The sequence below is a fragment of the Columba livia genome, chromosome 14, assembly GCF_036013475.1.
Source record: "Columba livia isolate bColLiv1 breed racing homer chromosome 14, bColLiv1.pat.W.v2, whole genome shotgun sequence".
Lineage (NCBI taxonomy): Eukaryota > Metazoa > Chordata > Aves > Columbiformes > Columbidae > Columba > Columba livia.
In genome coordinates this window covers 5,037,998-5,045,139 of record NC_088615.1, presented here as the reverse complement: position 1 = coordinate 5,045,139, position 7,142 = coordinate 5,037,998, and positions in this window count along the sequence as shown.

The following is a 7,142-nucleotide window of genomic DNA, read 5'->3' as shown; positions in this document are numbered from 1 at the left end:
AGCTCTGGCAAGACAATTGCATCTCACAATATTTGTGTCCTTTACAAGCCTTGGCCATGGGTGCAGCTTTCAACAGGAGAAGGTGATTGTTTGGATCCTCATGGCTGCTTTGAGGATCTTGCTCCGCCAGCAGTTGCCAGTGTCTCAGCGCTTCTCTTCCTTATCTCTCCTTTCACACTTCGCAGCCTTTGACGAGTTTTAGAACAGGTATTTTTATCATAGCCACCAGTGTCACCCTCAAATCTCTTTTGTGTGCCAGTTGTCTCTGCTGGTCTCTAGTCAGCCCAAGTGTTTGAGATCGGGATCACATGGAATTTCCTCCTCTCGGTTCCGCTGTTACCCAGCTCGGCTGTCCCTTCCCTCCAGCCGCTGGTTGTGCTGTTACAACCCGCTGGGGCGGCTGTGCCCATGGGGTCGCTCACCCTGTGTCCCTGCCTGACGCTGAGGAAATGGGGTGCACAGGTAAGGATGGGCCGGGGTACCCGTAGCAGCCCCATCTGACACTGCACGAGAAGAATCATAGAATCATTTCGGTTGGAAGAGACCCTCAGGATCATTGACTCCAGCTATAACCTAACTCTAGCACTAAAAGCTCGCAGGTCGAACTGTAAAGAAATTGCTCCTGGATTTTAAAATTTACGCAGATCGTTTTTAAAAGGAAAGTAAGTGGTTCCAATCCTGGTTATAGTTTAAATCTGGACTGTATGCATAAAGACTGATTTGTGCCAGTTGCCCAGAGGCTTTTAGTCTGGATTTTGATGGTCTGGACTCCTCTGGGACGTGGTTTCAAACCACACGGAACCCTGTTCTTGTGACTGCCGCTCTGCAAGGGCCACAACAGAGGGAGGACCCAGGTCCGGTGCACCCTCTGGGGATCCCATCCGGGGGGTCTGGACGGGCACCGTGGTGGGGGTGAGATGCACTTGTCCTGTTCTCCAGGAAAGCACTGGAGAAATTTTCAGGGGCTGTGGATTTCTCTCTTTCACGTGCACTAAATGCTCCAAAAAGCATTTTTCAAAGAATCCCCGATGCATTTCAGCCCTTCAGGTTGCTTGCTCTTCACCTGGGAGTTTGTTGGCCAGATCCTCCATTCAGGTTTGGGCAGCAGAGTGACGGAAATGCCAGGCGGACTCTTCCCAAGCCCGTGAGTGGAAAACCGAGTGGAAAACCCGCGGGTGCTGCAGGAACCGAGATGAATCAAGTGAACCGGAGGCCCCTCCCCTGGCCCTGACAGGGGAGAGCTCGAAAAGCTGCCCCCCCCGCCTTGTTGGCCGCTCCGCTCCCCACGAGGTGGCGGTAGGTGGAAGGGAAACCCCCGCGGGCAGGGGCGGCGGGACCAGCCGCTCTCCCGAAAAGCGCCGCCCCGGGAACCTGCGCTCCCCCGTTGGGACGCGGAGGGGGTGGCCCCGCTCCTCACTGCGTGTCCTCCCCGCCCCACCCGTGTCTCTGGGAGCGGGTGGAGGTGACAGCGGGCAGCCAGAAATCCGCAGGGAGCTGTTACTGAGCTCCGGCCCAGGAGTGCGGGTGCTCAGCAGACGCTGCATCCTGGGCTTTGCTGCGCTGGGGTCAGGCCCTGGATGCCGCAGCGCTCGTGTGAATAGTTACGTGTTAGATCTCCGCAGAACGGGGCTTCCCACCTCAATAGGCTAAAATTTTTACAAGTTCTCCTGTAATAATAGTTGTGATTGCCTGGCTGAAGGCTCTGGGAAAGACCCCTCATGTCCAGGCCAGGGGCTGACGAGGTGGAGGCAGGAACTGGCCCAAAATTTGTTATCGTGTGTTGGCTTAGGGGTGTTCTCTGCAAACTGACTGATTGCACCAGAGCCTGCAAAGGGAACACCAGGGTCGGCAAAACACGCCCGGATTTGTCACATGGGGGACGCAGATGCAGATGTGAAGACCTCGCTGGGGAGCAGCCCTTAGCAGAGGGGACGGTGACCGGGCCAGGCGGCAGGAGCGGCAGCGCTGCGCTCACATGGAACCGCTGTGTGCGGTTTGGGTGTGAAAGGAGCTTGAGTCCTATGGCCATTGGGGGTGATAACGCTGGCTGCGGGAGGACAGCAGGAGTTGGTGCTGCTTGGTGCTGGGTGTACCGAAACACAGCTGGAAGCAGCAAACGTTGGCAGATGCTGCCCAGGCTGTGAAACAGGCAGCGACTTGTGTTCCGTGGGTATCCGTATCTCGGCACCTATTCACAGGCAGAAATCGTGTATCGTTTATGGTCAGTGATGCAGTGGAGTAAACCCTACAATGTGATGTGCTCTGAGAGTACGTGATGGAGCTCGCTCCAGCTCTTCAAGATATGACAAATGTTAGTGCAGCAGAGTGTGAATCGCTTGCCGAGAGCCATCCTCTGCCCCAGCCTCACATCTATTTCCGAGTCTAAACTAATGAACAAAGAGCTGGCGTTTGTCACAATATCCAGTGTAAGGGTTTTCAAAAAGCGCTGCAGGCTGATATGGAAAGATTGCAGGAGGCTGCAGCCCCGACCTCAATAAGGCTTCAAAGGAAGCTCCTGAAAAGTTTTTTTGCAGTGCAAAAAAGAAATTCTCCTGGTATAGCGTAGCAGCCAATGCACTTTAATAGCTAAAACTACGTCAAGGCTTCTGCTGACTGGGTGGAAATGACATCTTTGTTTTGCATGTAAACATGGTTCTGTGATGGCTTTTTTGCTCTGTTAAAAAAGGAGCTTGAGATGCAGAAGATGAAGGTACCAGCTTACGCAAGAGCCGGAGCCGGGGAAGGACGAGCTGGGGAGCCAGAGCCAGGCTGGGCCCAGCCCCTGCGCCCAAAGAGAGAGCAGACCCCCTCTCCCAAGGGAATAAAGGTGGCAACCAGGAACTCCTCCAGGACCCCCTTTGCTGTGAGTCTCTCCCTGGAATGGGCACAAACAAACAAGTCTGGGGGACAGAAGGGACCCGGGGATGTGCTGGGCAGGGAGGAGGGAGCAGCGTGTTGTGATGCTTTGTGGGGGAAGAGGCTGCTGAGCTCTCACGAGGTTGTGCCGCCTGCTTGGCCACGGCCACAGCTTGGGCTGTGTTCACTCTCGGCAGCTCTGGGCGGCTCCCGCCGGTGTCAGGGTTGCGCTCTGGCGCACACCGGGTCATTCACTTTGCCCACAGCACCATCGTTTCTGTTGTCAGGCTGCAAGTGCTAAACCCAGAGATAGACCCGCTCTGTGCCTGCGCGCCAGCCCGTGCCCCGCGGACCTGGACCGTGTTCGTGATGCCAAGAACCATCACCGCGCAGACACTCACCGCTGGTGAGAGAGGAGACCTGGGGCAGCGCATCTGGCCAAGCAGTTTGTCTCTAATTAAGGTGAAAACTGTCATCCTGTCTCCTCTCCTGCCCGCAGCCAACCCAAGGTCTCGGTCATGGGCCATGGGCAGCCGACCCACCTGCAGAGCAGGTACCTCCCGTCAGTGATGCTTTTCCAACCCTTTTTTGTTTGCAGACACCTGAGATTCCCGTGACCTGCAAGCCCCAGCGCAGGGAGCGCGAGGTGACAGGCAGCAGGTTCGGCTCTTTCCTACAGCCCAAAGGCAACATCCTTGGGACAAAGATCAAGCAGCCACCAGCCCACTCTTTGCTGAGTCCCCCCGGTGCTGTGATGGACCTGGGGTCCAGGTGATGGGGAAGGAATGTGGCAGCATGACAATTGTACATTGAGACAATGGAGAGTGTCCCAGCACCAGGTAGGGAGGATTTGGTCCCCTGGCCAGAGGGCCAAGGGGTGAGGAGAGGCAAGGGCAGAGAGACACCTGAAAGAACCACATTTCCTGGGTTTTGGGAATTTAACCTTCAGTGTTGTCTCGTCCTCGATTTTGTTTGCAAACCAAAAATGGGGAAAGATTTTGGTAACCTCACAGTATCACCAACAGTTTGTTAAAAGACTAATTGCCAAGTAGCTTATGCATGTGGGACCATTAGTAATTCTGTAGCTATGCAAATTAAAACAGTGATGTATGATTTATAGCTTTAATAATGTTCTGAAGGCTCTTAAATTTTAATCACTTGCAACATCCTTTTTAATATTCAATTACTTTATTAACTAATTAGGTCACTTGCTGAAAAAGCACATAAGGCTGGTGCTATTTAATATCAGCTGAACATCACAAAATACCTTTGAAATAGTGTAAATGGTTTATTTATTTTAAATAGGTTATTAAGATGCTATAATTAATCAATCAATTACAGAAAAAAAGACAAGAAACTGATAGATACCAAACCACAATAGTAGCGGCTTCTCTGCTTACTTTAGAAATGTTCACGGGGATGCTGAACTCGGCGAACGTGGCCACTGAAGCACCTTCCCAGATAATTCATATTCAGCTGAAGGGATAAGGTTCAAGATATGCTTGGTTCATTATAGATGCTTTTTGTATGAATTTAGCTTCCCGATTGATAAAAGCTCGCAAACGACCTTGAAAAGTTGAAGTATTTAAAAGGACAGTGCTCCTTTACAGCTGGTTCTTTTGTCTGGCTCGAAAAAGAGATAAAAACCGTAACATCTTAGTCCTGCTGATGCTGGGATGGAGGCAGCGCTGCCCGGGGACGGCAGGGGCTGCGCGGAGGGGACCAGCGGTGGGTCCTGCCCAGAGCCACGGGCACCGAGAACAGACAACGTGCCCCTGGAACAGCCACAGCCGGGCTCGTCTGGCACCCAGAGGTTCGCCCCTCCAGTTTACACCAGCCCTGGGTGTAAAACCCGAAGCCTGAGAAGCTGAATTGGTCACGGGTGCGCCTGCGACTCTGGAAAGGACTTTGAATAATCTCATGTTTTGAAATGTAGTTATTTAGGGTAAGAAAAACACTATTCTAGGAATTAATCTTTTGAACAGATTTGGGCTTAAATTATATCAATGTGATGGCACAGAGTGCAATAGTTTTCCTCTCTTTAGAAGCTGTTAGAAAAGATCTGCAGTAACTACACAGCCCTCACCTTGGTGTCACTTTCTCGTAACTAAAACCAGTAAATCAGGGGGCAAAGAGCGTAACGCTGCAGTGATCCTTCTGCTGGGCGTAAGACCACCCTTTGCAACTGAGTTGCAAAGAAAGCAATTCCAAATCTCAATTTACAGAGAGTTTGCTGGGAACTAAAACATATACAGGCTAAGTCTGGCTCTGAAGCAGAGCCCAGATGGGCTACAAGACACTGCTCTAGTTCCCTAGAACCAAAAATCCCAGCTACCCTGACCTCTGATTCGACAGCTGACAGTAACTTGTATCATCGCTGTGACTTAAGATCAAATAGGAAAAAAGATCAATAGGAAAACAGGATCTCTTAGGAAAGTTCTACGCTGTTAAAATTTCTCATCAAAATAATTCTCCCTGCTGCAAGAAGCTGCTGCTCAGTGTGACTGAAAGGAAAAACAGGCCAGACTAACCTGGGCTGGATTGAACAGCTGTGCAAAAGGGATAAGGATGCCTAAAATAAGGCTAAATCCACGTCATCTTATGGGAGCTGCCCCAGGAAATAAAGGTGCAGAGTAATATAGATATAATATCCCAAACATTGCTGCAGGTTGGGATAACGCATGGTGCTATGCACCTTTAAACAAGCGCTGATACAGCTCTTAGGGGGTCAGAGAGATGTATACAGTCAAATGAGGTCAGTGTTTTTAAGAGTGTTTATTTCACCCTACAACCATCCTGTTGTACAACACGGTGCTAGTGGGGTGTTCTCAGTCCCTTACAAAGCCCCAGCTCTGTCAAATAGGTGCATTTTTATCACGTTCCTGTAACTTCTCCCCAGTCACTTATTCCCGTGACCAACTCCTGTGTCGCTCAGATCATTTGTGTAGGAGAAAACGCATCCTCTGCCAGCAAAACCAGACTAGTTGGAGCGCTGAACAAAAGGCCGTCAGTGCCGCAAACACAACCGGTACCGGGAGAAATAGGGAAAACGCAGCAGAACGGGCCGGCCCAGGCCGCTCCCTCCAGCCCTTGCTGTGCATCCACCTCCCCGGCTCGATTCAATGTGACAGTGACACTTCACAGCACATTGCATCCAATCTCATTTGGAGCTGACAAAGATTGTTTCTGTTTTATATCTATTGGTTTATTAATGGCCTACAGCCTCTTAAGCAGATGCATATTCATTAGATAGCCAGCTGTTAGGAGCTTCCCAGATGTCGAAAGTAGCTCTGTCTTGGAATGCCTTTTTTTTTTTCCACTTATCATGAAACAAAGTAATTGTAGCTCTGTTAAAGAACCAGTTAATTACTGCGTCAGTACCTTACGGTATGATTAAAAAAAAAAATGTAGATTTGTGGGTAAAACTGGTTTTTAAACAGAGGTAGGCTGAGCTTTCGCTGTGCTGGACACAGGCAGAGCTCCCTTAGGCCTGGATGATTCCATGTCAGGACCCCCAGCTGCAGCCATCCAAGCTTTGCAAAGGCACCTTCCTTCATTTTCCACGTTCTGCAGAATTTGTGCCTTAGCTCTTACCCTCCGATATCTGAACAGTGGCTGCAGAAGCACATACAAAACGAAAACGCGACATCGCCGTTTTTAAAGGTCGTTTTACACGGAGAAGCACATTTCCACAGCACCCCAAGCTGAACTGTGAGCAGATCATTGAACAGGCTGTACGGATTGACTTACACGTTCCACGGGCCGTCCTTTCAGTCTCACAACATTAACCAGGCTCACCCGGTTGTCTTTGCGACTTGCTGGTTTCTCCTTTCTTTCCTGTGAGCTCCAACGGCAGCTCCCCAAGGCCGGGCTTAGCAGCACCAGCACAGCAAGAACCACCCAGGACCCCCCGGATAACGTTTAAATCATTAAGTCAGCTCCAAATCCAATGGTCTGGGGAAAAAAGGAGAATAATTGGAAGCATACAGCTAGTATACAGGTATTCAGTATTTAGTTTCCAGTTCTCTCATTTATACTTCTAGTTTTTGCCGGTCAAATATTTTGCTTAAAATGAAGAGTTTCAACGTTATGTGCAAACCCAATGAAACAATTTGGAATTTTAATCAGTGACAGCTTGGAATAAAACTTGGGGGGGGAAGAAAAAAAGAATTAACCCCCCCACATCTCCATTCAAAGCCTCAATCAGAAGGAAGTGATAGTACTATAAAATGTCATCTGCTATAAACCTGTTTACAGTCACGCACAGAGCAACGTGGAGGCAATTT